Raw genomic sequence first — 18,417 nt, forward strand, 5'->3', positions numbered from 1 at the left:
AATGAGATCCATGAATCCCAAACCCAACCAGCGCCCACAGGGACCAAAGACAAGTGAAGACAAATGTTGCCAAGAAGACTCCCTGGCAGCCAAACTTTTGGTCATTGTTTACATCTCAGTGCCACTGAAAAGCCCCAGCCCAGCTCAGGGCCCCGCTGTGCTAGGCCCTATACAAACACACCTGAGAGGCAGTCCCTGCCCCAGAGAGCTCAGTCCAGATAGCCACAGAGGGGAGGGGAACCGAGGCCCAGAGAGGGGAGGTGACCTGGCCAAGGTCCCACAGCAGGGCAGTGGCAGAGTGGGGCATCTCCGCTAGGCACTCTGCCCCCCGAGTGCTCTGTGGATGCAGCAGGGCCCCGACACAGCATGTGAGAATGGCCCATCCAAGCCCCATTCCACCCAGCCAGGAATCACTCTTCAGCGCAGAAAGGGCTCTGGCTGGCAGGGGCAGACCTGGGGTAATGCCACTCACAGGCACCAGAGCCTGCAAAGCTGCCACAGTCAGGGCAGAGCATGTGATGCCAGAACAGCAATGGGGGTCGGTGGCCCTGTGTTCCTGGGAGTGTGGGCTCTGGTTCCTGTGCCATCACCCGGCTACACTGCCTGGAGAGCTGCCATTTTGTGTTCCATTCAGATGCAGCAGGTCGCAGAGGAGACAGACACATGGGGCTCTCGTGGGGAGACCCTGCTTTGGGACTTTCTCATGTCAGCACTTGTCCTTAGCCGGGAAGAAAGGCCCCTCTGAGGGATGGTTCATTCTGGATGGGAAACAGAAGTGGGAAGCGTTCAGCTCGGACATGGGAGAGGAGGGAAGAAGAGGCAAAACCTGAGGGGATGAGAAGCCAGTACAAACGGATCTGTATTAGACAGGCATGGTCTGAGCGCAGCACCGGAGGCCTGGACTCCTGGGTTCTAGTCTCAGCTGTGACACTGACTTCCCGAGTGACTGTGGGTGAGTGTTTGCCTCAGTTTCCCCATCTGTAAAATGAGGCTAACGGTGTTGACCGATTTCACAGAGTCACTGCAACACGCGCTGATGATGAAGCCCAGACACAGTTTGTTGTGAGCTGCCTTGGATAGAACCCCCTGCCTGATGAGGGCTAGGACAGCCATGTCCTCCAGGGGCTGTTGCCATGGTTCTGAGGCTTGGTGCCGGTGCCTCTCCATTGGTTCATGTGGCCTGTGGAGGGGACGCTGTGGAGCTGCCGTTTGTGAAGCATTTGCTGCCAAAGGCAGATTTTCTGTAGCATTTTGTTGCCAATGCGAAACTGGGGCGAATTCCTGGTGTTTTCGGAAAGTTCCCCTGAGTCCCCAGGCGAGAGACGGAGAAGAGCGAGCAAGTGGGTTCGTTAGGCCAGGATTAAATGTCTGCAGTGATGAGACTTGGGGAGATTGTTTCCCAGCCTGGAGCCTTCTACTGGTCCCTAACACTGCACCTAGTCCCTCCCCAGGCCTGCGCGCTATGCCCACTCCCTTGGAATTTATACCCTTCACACTCACCAGGGAGCACAGCCCCCTTAGACAAGTGGCCAATGCTCCCAGCCAGTGGGAGCTGCAGAGCCGGCGCACAAAGTGTGAGCAGCGCACGGAGCCCTCATGGCCGCCCTTCCACCCAGGAGCTGGAGGGACATGTCGCCGCTTCTGAGAGCTGCGCGGAGCCGGGCAGGGAGCCTGCCAGCCACACTCTGCCACCAACCGGACTTTTAACGGCCTGATCAGTGGTGACTGACTGGAGCCACTCAATGTTCCAGTCGAAAACCAGACACCTGGCAACCCTATCTCCAGCGCTTCTGGCAACCCTACCTCCAGTAATTCCCAGAACTGCTGGGACCTGGTAGAAGACAGTCTGTCTTGTCCCCAGCCTTTGCCAGCCACTGATTGCCCTACAGACTGCCTGGGTGGCCTGGAGATGAGATCAAGGGATGAAATCTCCCACGCCTGATATGGGAAGTTGTTGGGGCACTGGGCTCAAGCACTTGGCTTCTCCTGGCATCGCTGGGTTTGTGACTGTCCCCTAGCCCAGTTCAGGCTCAGCCAGGTACTACCCTTGCCCCCATGTCCCCTAACATTGGCTCCCTCACCCCCAGGGACAGCCCAGGGCTTGCACTGGAGATAGGATCCTCTGGCCCAGAACCAGGCTCTGAGTCAGAGGCCGAGGCCATCACAAGTTCAGCAGCAGCTGCAGCCCCTGTGTCTGCCAGCCATTCGGAAACAGGATGGTGAAGAGCGGGGGTGCCGCGCCTGCCAGCCAGCGCCACCATGCTGCAAGCAGGGCCGGCTCCAGGCACCAGCCCACCAAGCATGTGCTTGGGGCGGTGCCTGGAGGGGGGTGGCGCGGTGGGGTGCTCCGGCTCGAGAGCGGGGCCACGACTGGGCTCGCTGCTGCCGCCGGGGGCTCTCCGCCCTCCCCTCGGCACTCTGGCCGCTGGGGAGAGCGGAGAGCCTCGGCCGGGCTCTCCGCCCTGCTCCCGGCGCTCTGGCCGCCGGGGAGAGCAGAGCCGCGGCGGGCTCGCCGCCCTCCCCCCCGGCGCTCCGACCGGTGGGGGATTGCTTGGCACCCTCCCCTGCCGCGCTGGGGGGGGGGGGGCAGCGGGTGCAGGATTTGGGGTCTACAGGAGCAGCCATAGGACATTGTCGGGAATTGGCTCCACACAGCAGGAGTAGCCAGGTCACCCTTAGCTGAGTACTGATAGTCAATGGGCCCAGGATAAAAGAAAACCTCGGTCCATGGTTAGACCCCTACGCTTGGCCCTGTCCCAGCAAAGCATGGGCTGAGTGTGGAGCACTGGAGCCAAGCCACTGAGTTCAGTGCAGACACTCACACATGTAAAGTTAAGCAGGTCCAATGCTCTGATTTTCCAAGGTGCTGATCTCCCCAGGAGGCTCTTGGGTGCCTGGTTCAGACCCTCTGGCTGCTTGCTCACAGCTGTGCCAGGCTATGGACTCAGGAGTCCACCGCTGGGCTCCCACTTGTGCAAATCATGGTCTTTCCATCTCTGCAACTAAATCCCCTAAATTCAGTGTGAAACCCCAGCCATGCAGCAGGCAACATCTTCAGAGCCACCAGTCCAGCTGCCCGCCTCCCCACAGCCCACCCTCCTGGCCAAGCTCCATTTGGTGCCTCTCCAAAATAAGCCACTGCAGATGTGTTAGGATCTTCTCATTCCAATAGTGCCCCCTTTGTTTGGCCCACTGGGCAGCCACTCTATTGCCTAGCTCTGCAAGTAGCCCTGCAGGCTGCTAATAAACTGACTACATGAGACAAGGCAGGGCAACCAGCCCGACATCGCTAGTAGAGAGAGATGGGTGTGCCTAAGGACAGCTGAATGCAGGGGGAGAGAGAGAGCTGGACAAGAGCAAGGGATAATAATGGAGTCCCTTTTCCATACCCCTGCGTGGATGGTGACTTGTGAGCACCACCTGTAAAGGAGGGTTTCTGCAGCAGTCAGGGGGGCTCCATCTGCCCTGCACTGTGCTGTGGCTGCTCCTGCATGTGGGCACAAATGGAAGCATTCTGCAGACTGAGGGATGTGCAGTTTCGACTGACAAAGAAAACCTTGTCCCCAGCTGGGCTGACCCGCATGAAGTGCACCAGCACAGACGCTATCTAGTGCAAAGCAGGGGGGATGGAGCCCAGCAGCTGCACCAGGGGACATTGGAATGCAGGGGAATTTGCATAGATGCAGAAACAACAAGGAGTCTGGTGGCACCTTAAAGACTAACAGATTTATTTGGGCATAAGCTTTCGTGAGTAAAAACCTCACTTCTTCGGATGCATAGAGTGAAAGTTACAGATGCAGGCATTATATACTGACACATGGAGAGCAGGGAGTTACTTCGCAAGTGGAGAACCAGTGTTGACAGGGCCAATTCAATCAGGGTGGATGTAGTCCACTCCCAATAATAGATGAGGAGGTGTCAATTCCAGGAGAGGAAAAGCTGCTTCTGTAATGAGCCAGCCACTCCCAGTCCCTATTCAAGCCCAGATTAATGGTGTTGGCTCTTTGAGCTCTGGTCAAGTGAAAAATTCTCTAAATTGTATCAGTTCTGCTGTTTCTCTTTGAAGTCTGTTTCTGAAGTTTTTTTGTTCAATGATAGTGACTTTTAAATCTGTAATAGAATGACCAGGGAGATTGAAGTGTTCACTTACTGGCTTATGTATGTTACCGTTCCTGATGTCCGATTTGTGTCCATTTATTCTTTTGCGGAGGGACTATCCGGTTTGGCCAATGTACATGGCAGAGGGGCATTGCTGGCACATGATGGCATATATAACATTAGTGGATGTGCAGGTGAATGAGCCCTTGATACTTGACACCATGCAAAGTGCATAGATGCAGGGGATTTCAATAGGGTGGGAGTTCCCTGTGGCACGGAGCTCTAGGTTAGGTAGGAGGCCTGCAGCCTCTAGGCTTTGGTGGGATATCTACGAATTGCCAGATCAGATCAATGGGCTGTTTGATCTCCTCTCTCCCACAGTACTCAGGGCCAGCTGCTCTATGGCAAGGAGAGGAAACTCTGTAATGGCCCATGATGGAATAGCCTGCCCGACCCCCAGCCAGTGAGAGGTGGCTCCTGGCGTCTCTCGAGTGGATTTCGGGTTGTTTGTATTACAGTAGGGCCCAAGGGGCCCGAACCCTGACCTGTCGGGTGGAACGGTGGATAGTCTCATCGTTCACTTAAATGTCGAAGCGTTTTTTAAACCCTACTAAACTCTTGGCCTCCATGGTATCTAGTGGCAGAGGGTTTCACAGGCTGATTGTGCTTTGTATAAAAAATGACTTCCTTATTACTATTATTTAACCTTTATGTTGCCATGGCACCTACAAGCCAACCAGGCTGGGCCTGCCGGTGCTGGGTTCTGTACAAACATAGAGTAAGTACAATCCCTGCCCGTTACCCGGACTCAGGCCCCCCCCTAAGGTCAAACCTCTGCGGCTCTTCTCCGGAGTGGCATGCATTGCCTTTACACATCTTGCCTGCCTGGTTTTATACTATGAGACAGAGTGACAGGCTCTGCTAAGGAGAACAAGCCAGCCCAGATGCACCTGTGGGTAGCTAACTGCCAAGGGCAGCAGCTAATTAGCTGAGGAACACCTGGGCCTAATAAAGGGTTATGAGACTCAATCAAGAAGCCCAGAACTCAGAGGTTGGTCTTAGGGGAGCTGGTTAGGAAGCTCCCCACACATGCTGCCCCTGAAGGGGAGAGGTCCTGGAAAGGGAAAGCTATCAGTGTGAAGCCCTAGGGAGACCCAACAAAAGGACCTTCCCAGACAATAGTCAGAGAATCACAGAGAGATCCAGGGAAGAGCTGCAGTCGTCTGATCTCAGGGGGGCCCTATGTCCAGAGAGGGAGCCCTGCCCTGCCCTTCCCAGGGATGGCAAACGTTCCAGTTCCAGGTAAGGAGGCAGGATGGAGGAGACAGATAGACCATGATTAACTCCTCCCCCCTGCTGGGGCGAGGGCTTGCTTGCGTACTACATTTTGGCCTTTGGTTAAATCCCTTGAACTCCTGCATGCACACTGTGCACTGTGCACAATCCTCATTGAAAGCATTACCTATCAGCTCAGTGCTCCTGGGGAACCAGGGCGCAGTATCCAGCCTGTCTGACTCATGAAGGACACCCCACCCCCACCCCAGCCTCTGCTTGAACCAAAACCGATCAGAAGAAAGACTTACAAAAAGCAATGAAAAGGCCGTGGGAGACACACCTAAACCCCTCTGGACAAGAGTGACAGGATTAAGGCAACTCCCCTAGCCCCATTTGCATCAAAGAGGGGACAGGGAGGCATCTCCATTAGCATACAGAATAGAGAGCAGAGATTCCAAGGCAAGAACCGCACTGAACTCTGGGACCAGAAAAGCAGGGAAGCACTGCATGATGGGGGATCTCTACTCCAGATGCTAATGAACCTGCCTGCCCACACCCAGCTCAGTTGTTATCAGACCAATTCTAGTAATAAATCCTTTATTGGTATCCAAAATAGTGAAGCTGCCTAACTGCATTGTGAGCTCCCTTCAAGGAACACGGCCCATAGCCAGGAATGAGCAGTTCCTATTGTCTAGCCTGAACAAAACAACTTTGGTATACTCCCCTGAGCCATCAGTTTACCCATAAACAAATCTAGTGTTCTCCCTTGAACCATTGTTGTTTCCCTACAAAAACCCCATCCATGCTCAAGTAAGTGCTCTGATGCCTGGATCCAAACTCTGCATCAGTTCCATTGGGACTTCATCTTCTCCTGACTGATCGTGCTGGGGGCTCTGCCTGTCTCCAGCACTCAGGACCCTGAGCTACCACCATCACCTGGGACCCCCGATCGAGTCAAGCTTCATGGAGTGGTGAGAACCCAGTTCTCTCTCTCTGTGTTCCCCCCCCCCCCCCAGGTATAGCTTTCTAACCCCAAGTTGTGTGATCAGTTATAGTTTTTCTTTATAGTTACAGTCTTTCCTTGGTGTTTTTGGCTTCCCCATTCATTCTGCAGCAACACTCTTACCAAAGCCAAGGTCCGTGCAGCGCCCAAAAATCCTGTGGGGTTTGCTCATCTAGTGGATTATGACCAGAACAATTGTAACGTGAAAGTGGGAATAGGGACGTGCGGTGCCTGTGGCATAGGAGGGCATTGGAAGTGCTGCTCGACCCAGTCTGCTGAGTCCAGGGACATATAAAGGGTCAGCCTGGGAGTGCTGATTGACCTGGTCCTCTCAGAAGCGCTTTGTTAATGTGTGTGTTCTGATTCTGGGGCTCGAAGAACGGTGCCCTGGGGAACCTAGGGCCTGCAGGAGAGCTCCACTGGGAGAGAACTTGCAGCAGGGAGAAGTAGAGCTCCGTATGAGAACACAAGTGACACAAGCAATACATTGATAGAATTACAGAACCCCTCCCCTCAAAATGTGACCCTAATAAATGAGTATACCCCAAAGTAATGGGCAAATCTGGTAACAAAGCCCCCTGGGGAAATTGAGGCAGGGATGCAGTCATTGTTCTGCACCAGGCCACCAAGGAGTGCTCCACCGGTGAGTGCCCACCATAACTCAGACACACCCCAGAAAAAATTTCCATGTTGAAAACCCCGGCCATGCCTGAGGACCATCCAGTCTGCCCCTTCTCCAAACCAGGCCAGAGCCATGGAAGCTCCCTAAAAGTGTGTGTGTGTGAGGGGGGGACCACTGGTGCCTGAACTGTGACTCTGCCCCCTGTGCTGCCCCTTCCCCAGAGGTACTGCCCCTGTGCTGCCTCTTCTCCCCCCCAAGACCCTGCCCCCCCTCGCTCCTCTCTGCCATCCATCGCTTGCCCTTACAGCTGTTTAAGAAGTGATAACCCTCCCACTTTTTAAGTGATGGGACCCTGGTCATCCTGTCCGGTTCTGGTGCCCCTGAACCAGGCCCCTCCGCCACACTCTGGCCAGCCTCCCTCACCCTACAGAGAGGTAACGTGTATCTTCACTATTTATCATCTGGATCAAATGTTTAAATTTGCTTTACCCTCAGCCTCCCTCCACCTGTCCCCCCCAATCCCAGCTCATGTACGAGGGGACAGGGAGAGGGGCTCAGACTCCTGAAGCGGGGCTGGGGCCTCCAGCTCTCCGCACACACACAAAGCTAGGGAGAGGGGGTCTGACCTTTCCTCACCCCCTGATCCTGGTGCGCACACCCACAGGAGGAGATAATGTGAGGCTGCCCCTTTCCTTCCCTAGTCCTCCTGCCACTCAAACCATGTCAAATTACCAGTGTCCCTCAGCTGAGGTCCCAACCCCACACCCCTCCCCATAACCCCCCCTGCCAAATCCCCCAATACCCCTCCCCTCCCAGCAGTTGTTTGCCGCAGCTTCTGGTAACCTCTCTTGTTAAAACCATTCTAAATTTTGCTCCCAAAAAGGAGGAGTGGAGAGGCCATGCACACTCTGGGGGTCACCCTCAAGCCAGCGAGATGGTTATTTTGGGGATGCTGTATCTCGGGAACCCCCTGGTTAAATGGCCCCACATTTGGATCATTGACTGAATCCAGCACCCCCATGAGGCACACCCAGTGCCAAGGCAATCCGAGTAACCATGTGAATTTTAGAGACTTGGAACAGTCTAGCTTTAAACAGAAAACTGGTCTTGACTCTAGCAGAGCTGGTGCTCCACTGTTACAAACAGAACAGAGTCAGTTACTTTGCAGCTCCCCAGCTACATCCCCCCGCCCAGGGACACAGGGCAGCTGCGAGAGAGAAGGGGAATTCTCACTGCATTGCAGAAGGTGGTGGTCACCTTAACTATAGCCCTGACTCAGGGGATCTGGCTCTGACATGGGTATGCTGCGTAGGAAGGATGGGAGGTGAAATAAGGAAGAGGGTGGGGGGTCAGTAGAACCAGTTGGAAAACAATTATTTTTCCTCTGGAAATTTTGATAAATTGTCTTTTTCTCTTTGAAAGTTCCCACCAAAGCGTTGCAGTTTTTAAATAACAAAGCAAATTCAACTAACGGTGTGGTTGGACACCGGCACTTCTGCTGGCTTTTGGCTTCTGCAGAAATTGGAAAACGTGGGCCAAGAAACATATTTCTGCTCAAAGATTCCAAGGCCAGAAGGGACCATTGTGATCATTGAGTCTGATTGTAGATAAATCTCTACATTAAGCATCTTCGCATAACTGTCATATGACTTTGTATTATGCCTCTTCATATAATCTTGTATTGGGTCTATTCATGTGTGACCTCTGTTTTCATGCTACTTTGTCTCAAGTCCGTTGATATGGGAACTTTGTATCAAATCCTTATATAGAAACTTTGTATTGAGCCTTGGTATAATGTTATAGCCCCTAAGGATAATTAAGGTAGAAGAAAAATGTCTTTTTGCTAGGAGTAGAATAAGATCTCCCCCCTTTAATCAATTGCCCTGTTGAATGAATGAGGTGTGAATGAGTAAGGCGTGGAAGGCAAGTGCCTCCAGACAGCTGCAACTGTTGGAGAGGGGATGGAAGCCAGACCCAAGAATAATAAAACTTGTCAGGTGGGCTCGTTAAAGAAGATCAGACATATTGATGGCCTTGGGAGTTAGAAGCCAGCACCTTTTTTTGAAAACACCCTCTTTGAAAATAAATGTGGCAGCGTTAAGACAACACCCAGAAGGAAGCACCACAGATGACCATCTGACACAGAATCTGGTATGGATTTGCATGAGAGGGAAGCTGCGATAAATGTGAGGTGTCTTGCAGAGGACCTTGGGTCTCATCTTGTCAACATCGGAGCATCGATCCGGATTGACAGAAGCCCAGCTCCACCCCTCCCCCATCTAACTCACCTGGCCAGTGAAGTTAAGGGGAGCAACTAGTTGGTAACAAGAAGAAGGAGTGTGTTTGTGTGTGTGTGTGAGTGCATGAGGGTAATATATCTCATATGCATATGATACAGTGTTGATTGATACATGTATTAACAATAAATGTGGCGCTTTGCCGTATCCCTCCTGAAAAGATCCTGTGCAGTACTTTAAGTACAACATGATCTCCTGTATTTCACAGGCCAGAGACCTGCCCCCAGATAATTCCTAGAGCAGAGCTGTTAGCAAAATGTCTAGTTTTGCTGTAAAAATTGTCAGTGGTGGAGAATCCACCACGACCCTGGGTAAATAGTTCCAATATTTAATTACTGTTAAAAATGTGTGCAGACATGCCAACTCTTGCGATAAATTCTAAGTAAAATTTCTAAATAAAATTAAGCCTCACTCAGGATCTTGTGATAGAACTTTCAAATCTCTGGATTGTTTAATACTGACGTAGTTCATGTGCAGCGTCTCGTGCAACTTCCCTGTGTGCTGCAGACACGCTGTGGCGCATGAGAGATGAGGACTCCTCGGAGGTTAGCTGAGCAAGAGGCACATGTGTGGTCAGCTTTTGCATTGGACTCAGCGGGATCCTGACTGTTGGGCTCCCTGTTTGTGTCCCAGTAATTGGGGACGGGGCTGGGCAGGGCACTGTGGCCAGGGGCATGCCGTTCGAGTGCTGCAAGCTGGTGGGCCTGAGCTGCTGGAGTGTGGGTGAGTCCAGGGCTGGAGCCCTGGGCAGGGGGCAAGCGATGCTGGCAGGGAGGCACAGGCAGCAGGGCTCACTCCTGCAGAGCCAGCAGGCCAGCCCCTGGGTCCCCCCTTCCCGTGGGCATGGTCAGGGGCATAGGACCAGGGGAGCCCCTGGGCTCAAAAACTCCTCACTGCACAGCTTGGCCAGCAGCTGCTGCTCTCCCGCAGCTATGGGGTGCTGTGATCAAGAGGAAAGAAGTGGGGTGGGCCTGCGGTGTGAGGCCGCAGAAGGGACCTTGGGGCAATGAGGGGGAACCATGGGTAGACGGTGACCCAGTTGTTGGGAGAGGCTAGCCCCCGGCCCCTCCCCTTCCCCCCATCCCGAAGCAGGATCAATCACAGAGACCCCCTTGGGACTGTCACCTGATGTGCTGAGACTACCCCTGAGCCCGTTTTCTCTGCCACTTTGGGCCTCTAGAACCCTCTCTTGTTGAGCCAGATATGCTAATCTGCTGCAACACAGACCCAAAACTGCAGACTTAACTGAAAACAGCTTAGGAAGTGCTCCTGTCTCTAGCACCCAGACACCCAGCTCCCAATGGGATCCAAACCCCCAAATTAATCCATTTTCCTCTGTATAAAGCCTTTTTTTTTATCCTTTGTACAAGACCTAGAGCAACTATAGGAACTTGGTTGCAACAATTATCTATACAGTCACAGTTCATGTCAATAATGTCACATTCCTGAAAATCAACATTAATGGTCCAGCAATCTCCTCAACCAGCACTTTAAAAACTCTTGGATCCAAGTTGTCTGGACCGGCTGATTTAAAAATGTCTAACTTTAGTAGTGAGACAAGGTGGGTAAGGTAATATGTTTAACTGGACCAATTTCTGTTGGTGAAAGAGACATGCTTTCAAGCTCCACAGAGCTCTCCTTCAGGGCTAGGTCTTTAGTAACTTCTGTTTAACATCCTCCAGAGACACTAGTGGAATGAAGAGAATGTTATCCCCACCCTATGATAAGACAACATCATCTGTTTTTCCCCCAAATACAGAACACAACTATTTATTGAACACTGCTGCCTTTCGGCTCATAATTGTTTTCGGCTTTGTGAAATGGGCCTTTTGACCGCACCAAGTATGTATATGACTGGTCTGAACTTTATTCTGTTGACGTGGGGGCACTATTGCAGGGACCAGGTCTTGGTGAAGGATCCAGGCTATGGAATTGATGTGTCCCAGAGATCAGTTGGAGCCTGACTCTTGGCATTTTGGAGCCAGCTGAAGGCAGCATTCTCATTACCATTGGGCACGGCTGCCCTGGCTGCTTGCAGAATCAGACCCTACTGGCATGGATTGAAAGGGATGGAGAGTGCATCTGTGTCTGCCCATCTTTCCTGGCTCCCGCCACAGTGTTCCTCCCCCATCCCTCCCACCAACTAGAGTTAGTGCCTATGCTCCCACCCTCCGCTGTCTCTCCCAGCTTCCCAATAATTTCTGAAGCTAGTTCAGTATCATGCTTCTTGGGTGAAATCCCGGCCTCATTAAAGTCAATGGGAGTTTAGGAAATATAATTGTGCCATTACATTCCATGTTCCTCATGAAAATATGCTTATGATATGAATATGACATAACTGAGATGTACTTTATGCAAGATGGATCATGTAAGATATAATTGGAAAGGTTATGAGTTACTGAATGTGATTATCCAGTTTGTATGCCTGTATCATTTCTGTATCTGAAGTTAGGAATATTAACTAGGTATCTGTATTTCAAATGTGTTACTTTGGGTGTCACCCCCAACCAGCCCTTCAGGTACAACAATGGAAAAGCCAGACAGGGCTAATGGGCCATTAGCAGAAACAATGGACTGTGAAAGAGCTTAGACTTCCTGTGGACGCTGGAGACAGCCTATGAGCAATGGCTGCCACAGCTCTGCAGAGACATGGGTCTGAGTCACCTGGTGCTGGATGCCCCTCTTCCCCTTTGGAATGCCAGTGGTTTTTCCACTAGACGACGAAGGGTTCCCGCCTTACACAAGAGCTATATAAGGCAGGGGAGTGACATCCTCAAGGTTTCCTCTGCCTCCCCAACCTAAGAGACACGGAAAAAAAACATGGAAGCAAGAACTGAACAGGGGGTTGGGGGAGGAGAAGAATTGAGCCCAAGCTGGGAGGGCGTCTAGCTTGTAAGTAATAATACCTGAGGTCTCAAGAGGGAGGCCAGTGCAGCAGCCTTTCAAGATGTTCAGTAATCTGCCTGCAACAATATTCAGGGTGAGAGATACTATTTGTAACTAATTTCTTTAGTGAAACTAGCTTAGTTTGAGTGATTGGTTTCATTTGCTTGGTAATCTGATTTGTTTGCTACCCCTTTTACCACTTAATCTGCCTTTTGTAGTTAATAAAATTTGTTTTGTTTATAATAACCCAGTTTCTGTAATTTCTAACCCGGGGGGGGGGGGGGGGCGGCGAGAAGTTGTGCATACCTTCCTCCACATTGAGGGAGGAGGTGAATTTCATAATATACCTTTGGATCTGCTCTCCAAGGCAGGTGGACACCTGAGTGCTGAAGCAAGTCCCTTAAGCTGAGTCTTCCCAGAGCTGATCTGCAGCTGGATGTGGCCCTGCCTGTGTGTGTGTTAGAGGAGGCTTTACTATCCTGGCTCAGCAAGACAGATTAAAGGGGGCCCATGCTGGCAGAACAGGTAGACTCAGTGGTATCTCAGCACATCAGGTGGCTTCCTAAGGGGCATAATCCATCACAACAATCATAGAAATACCATCCGTGGACTCCCTTTGATCTCAGGGATCTTCTAGAATCATAGATGTGTAGGACTGGAAGGGACCTCCAGAGGTCATCTAGTCCAGTCCCCTGCACTCATGGAAGGATAAAGTTTTATCTAGACCAGGGGTCTCAAACTCAAATGACCACGAGGCCACATGAGGACTAGTACATTGGCCTGAGGGCCGCATTACTTACACCTCCCCCACGCCACCCTTGGCTCTGCTCCCACTCTACCCCTTCCATGAGGCCCTGCCCCTGCCCTGCCTCTTCCCACCCCCTCCCCGCCCCCATTCCAACCCTTCCCTGAAATCCCCACCCCAACTCTGCACCCTCCCTGCCCCCAGGGGTGCAGGAGAGGTGTGGCGGGAGCTCAGGGCAGGGAGTTGGGGTGTGGGGTACAGGAGGGGCGAGGGGTGTGGCAGGGGGTCAGGGTGCAGGGTGTGGCAGGGGGCTCAGGGCAGGGGGTCAGGGTGCAGGGTGCAGCAGGGGGTTGGGGTGCAGGAGGGGTGAGGGGTGTAGCAGGGGTGCAGGGTGCGGCAGGGGGCTCAGGGCAGGGGGTTGGGGTGAAAGAGGGGGGCAACAGGGGGCTCAGGGCAGGGGGTCAGGGTGCAGGGTGGAGCAGGGGGTTCAGGGTCGGGGTGAAGGAGGGGTGTGAGATGCAGCAGGGGGTTCAGGGCAGGGGGTTGGGGTGCAGGAGGGATGCAGGGTGCGGCAGGGGGTTCAGCTGCAGGAGGGGTTCGGGGGGCGGGCTCTGGTCCAACATGCACTGGGGGGCAGGGCAGACTCCCTGCCTGCCTGCCCTGCCCCCCACCGCTCCGGGAAGCGGCGGGAACCTAGGGAAGGAGGGGCGCAGATGTCTGTGTGTGGCTCTTGCCTCAGGCAGCACCCCCAGCAGCTCCCATTGGCCGCGGTTCCCCATTCCCGGCCAATGGGAGCTGCTGGGGGCGGTACCTGAAGCAACAGCCACACACGGACACCTGCGCTCCTCCTTCCCCACGTTCCAGCCACTTTCCGGAGCGGTGCGTGTTCATTTCACACCATACATGCTATTGTAATAATCTTTGTACAAGATATGCCTCGTGAGGTATCATTTGAAAACTCCTAATTTGCTGGTCAGTATTGTCTTGATAAAATATGTGTGGCAACATTGCATGTACAGTTATAATATTCCCCTGTATGATGTTATTAACACATGTTCCAAATCCCACAGGCCTGGTTAAACGATGTTGGCTAACAGGTCTGTCCCAGACAAAGGAATGTGTGCTTGTCTTAATTTGCATTTAAGCAGTAAGCAGAGTCATCAAGCAGGCAGGGAAAACAAAAGAAGCTCAAACAGGAGGAAAAAAGCCAGCAGGGAACATCCTTCCATATCCACTCTTTGTCTCCCAATACTCATCTGGAAATGTTTTTCAAGGGGGGGACTGACACTATAAAAGTGTTTTGCAGGAGGTCAGATGAGATGATCACAGTGGTCCCTTTTGGCTTTATAATCTATGAACAAGGGTCCCTGTTGGTCACCCAAAGACAGACAGTCACTGGGACAGCCAAGTCCAGGCCTAGCAGAGGCTTTGTAGGGGAGGATCAGGTCCTTTATTTGGACTTTATGCTAGTCAGGTGACCAGAGTAGCATGCTCGTGCGATGTTGCTCTTTTCAATCTGCTGTGCTTAGTGCAAGAGCTGTGGTGTATTCCTCTGACTACAGCTCCCCTGAGCAGCTTTACGGATCAAACGACAGTCACTCCAAGCTGCAGCAGCACAAATCACCAGCTGGTGAGGTTTTCAGGGCAGGCAGGCCCATTATTGGATTTGAAGAAGCTCAGCTCTGAGGAAAGCACCCTGAGAAATGGTTTTCTTTGCTCCTATGACCCTGCCAATGCTCGTTGAGCTGAATTCTGTAAGAATTGGTCAGTTGGAACCTTATTTAATTGCACAGTATCCTTGCCTGAAAACGACTGGGTACACGAAGCCCTATTTATTGTGTCACAGCTGGAGAATTCAAGGCTGTGTTTCTAGATAATGAGTACTATAGTCCTCTGGGCTACGCCAGATGAGCAGCGGATTTGTCCCAATCTGAAAAATGAGGTTGAAACTCCAGGGTGTTCTCTTTCTCTGTGCCTCTTTCAAGCAGTTATTTGTAGATCATTGTTATGACCCTGTGCAGGCAGGGCTTGGGAGCTTTCCCTTAGGGTCTATCTACACTGCAACTGGGAGGCAAGACTGCAGCATGTCCAGGCGTACCCGAGCTAGTTTTGATCAAGTCAGGTTGTTAAAAGTAGTAGTGTAGCCACTGTAGAATATCCAGCATCAAGATCTGGCCACACAGATACTATCCTCCCTGTTACCCCACAGTCTAGGGCACCCCGCCCACACCCTTTTGAGGGCTAAAGGCGTGACCCGGTCAATTTAGGCACTTCCACCCTTTCCCTACCAAGAGCTTGGGTGTAAGGCACCTATCCTTTCTCATGGGGCTCAAGGAGAGACCTGGTCTATTTAAGTACCCATGGGACTTGGGGCTGTACAGGTCTGCGTGACCTTTTCCCAGTGAAAGAACCGTAGACAGCTGTGCTCTAAACATCTATTTATTAGCAACACACACAGAATACATATACCAAGCAAATCTCTTATGCTCACTGCTCCAAGGTACAGACAAATTTCACCTGATGGCCAGTCCGGAGCCACTGGTCTGGGGGTTCCCGGCGATGCCTCTGCACATCATGGTCATGCAGAGGGGTCAGAGTTCCAGCAGCTTGATGTTGAACTACAATCCAGAAATGGTTCCCAAAGAGCATTGCTTTCCATTTACATTCTCTAGGTAAAACTAGCCCCCCCCCCTTTCACTTCACTAAACCCATCACCCCTAAATAACAAACATTTTAACCAATGACACCCTGGCACTCTGTCCTCCTTCCTGCCCAAATTTTTTACATTTTATCTTTCATGCCCAAATTGTAACTTAGTTGTGTCCTTTTCTGTTTGTGCAGTTGGTGAGCATAAAACACTGGTCAGAGCTTATCTTACCATTTGTTGAGTCTCTTTCTGTATCCTTCCTAATTTCCCAGTGCCTGGGTGTCTACTTTATAACCTTGGTGGTTATAAATCTCATTAGGACATTCCTGAGGTGGGGGTGCTTTATCAGCAGTAGAACTTTTCCCCCCCCCAGTTTTAATGGTGAACTCCCAGCGTTTAATCCATGGCTGGTTTAATGGAGGGGAGAGGTGGGGAGGGGTTGATCAAGTCTCAGGCCAACATCCTGTGACCCAAGGTATGTACTTGGGTGGCTACCCTGTGCAGCTAGGGCTATACCACTATTTTTAGCAAGCTAGCTTAATCAATGGTAGCTTGAGTATGCCTCCATGTGCTGTCCCTATTGCAGTGTAGACATACCCTTAGTCTTTTTTATACACTGTACAATTAGTCGGTGGAACTCATTGCTACAAGATATTACTGAGGCCAGGTGCTTAGCAGGATCCAGAGAAAGATCAAATATCGATACAGACCACAGGAATATCTGGATTTGATACTAGCCATGATTAAAGAAAGAACAAAAAAGTTTAGAAGAACTATAAATCCTCCTGCTTCAAGGCACACACCAGCCTCTAACTAATGGGGGTCAGGAAGCAACTTATCCAGTAGGCAGGTCATGTCATACTTTCCCACTTCATGTTTCTATGAAACATCTGGCACTGGCTACAATTAGAGGCAGGATAGCAGATGAGACAGACCCCTAATCTTGCAGTTTCTATGCTCCTTGTCTGAAAATATTTATTTTAAACACAAACATAATTTTGCCAGGAGCTACTTTAGCTCTTTTGGTAGCAGGAATGGGGGAAGGTGTGTGGGGAGAGAAGATTTGTGTGGTGTGCAAAGTATAATAATTTGACTTCTGTGTGACTTTCAACATACATATATAAATTACTGACCACTGTTATTATTTCACTTATTGTAGGGCCTATTTTAAATGGCAGAGGACATTGTATGAGAGGAAGGATACAGTGGGAAACAAGGAGTCAGGATACCTGGGTCTGTACTGAGCTCTGTCCCTCAATTGGATAAGTCACCTCCGCACCTGTGCAATGGAGATATTGTTGATCTGCCTCGTGGAAGGGTTGTGAGAATTCAGTAACGTTTATGAAGCTGTGATGCTGGCAGAGGAGGTACCGGTTCATGCTAAGGCCCCTAGGTCTCAACTGAACACTGAGGGCTTGTCTACACTGGCAATTTACAGCGCTGCAACTTTCTTGCTCAGGGGTGTGAAAAAACACCTCCCTGAGCGCAGCAAGTTTCCGTGCTGTAAAGCACCAGTGTAGACCGTGCACCAGCGCTGGGAGCCGCGCTCCCAGTGCTAGTAGCTATGCCCTTTGTGGAAGTGGTTTTTTCTCCCAGTGCTCTGCCGCGACCACACAAGCCACTTTAAAGTGCTGCCACAGCAGTGCTTTAGCGTTGCCAGTGTCGACTAGCCCTGACAAATAGCTGGAGCCAGTCTGGGCTCACCTGTGTGCTGGAACGGTTAAAACAGGCATTAGAGTTATAAAAACGTGCTTAGTGTTTAGACTTTATGGAATACTTGTAAGTTGCTGCGTGCACTCACCTCACTTATAATACCTGTAGGCCATGTTATAAAGTAAGATTTAAGTGTTTGCTTTGTAACTGTAAATCACCAGAGAGGAGAGAAGCATTACCAAGTGCGAAATATTTGTTTCCAACATGATGTGTTATCTCTTGCCCAACAAAAGACGGCCCATCAACACCAGGGAAATCACTCTTGAACATAACCACTGCTGAAGACAAAAGGCTTTGTGCATTGCTTCTCCCCTCCCACCCCCATGAAGAGGAGATGTGCTACTGAATTCCTCCTGACAGCTGAATTCACAACTCTAATGCTTGAGGAGTTCACACTTGATACTTGGTTGGTGAAATCTAAGGTCTTGTCTACACTGCCACTTACAGGGCTGAAACTGTCTCGTTCAGGGGTGTGAAAAAACACCCCCGAGCAATGAAAGTTTCAGCGCTGCAAAGTGGCAGTGTAGACAGTGCACCAGCGCTGGTAGCTACTCCCCTTGTGGGGGTGGGTTTTTTTACAGCTTTCTCCCAGTGCTGGTGCCGCGACTACACAGCCACGTTGAACTGTTGCTGTGGCAGCGTTTTAACATTGTCAGTGAAGACGTGCCCTGTGTCTAGAACTCACAGCCAATTTGGGGTTTGTGTCCCGCTTCTCCGCAGTCAGCCCCGAAGATCGTACTCATGCTCTTGAACCACTGGAGCACAGCTCGACAGGAGCATTCTGAGATCTGCAGAGTAGATCAAGAAGAGCCAAAGTTACTTAGTCAATTCTTCTTCTTCTATGCCCATAGTTGGTGCTTAGATGGTAAAAGCCCAATAGAAATATCTCTGGGCGATGAACGCTTTGCTCTCAAAACTAAAAAACTTATTTTTAAACTTTCATAATCTAATTTAATAAAACCTCTCTCTGGAGCCTCCCTCTGGGGCTCGAGCCAGGAGTGTCTGGCAAGTTTGTTACATTCATGTTAAGCATTTAGAGGGCACATTACGTCCTCGGAGCACCCGGCTAGGACATGTCTGCTTCCATTGAAAATAAGGGGTGGGGCTGTACCACCACCTTCACTGCCCCCA

Source organism: Malaclemys terrapin, chromosome 21, assembly GCF_027887155.1.
Source record: "Malaclemys terrapin pileata isolate rMalTer1 chromosome 21, rMalTer1.hap1, whole genome shotgun sequence".
Classification (NCBI taxonomy): Eukaryota; Metazoa; Chordata; order Testudines; family Emydidae; genus Malaclemys; species Malaclemys terrapin.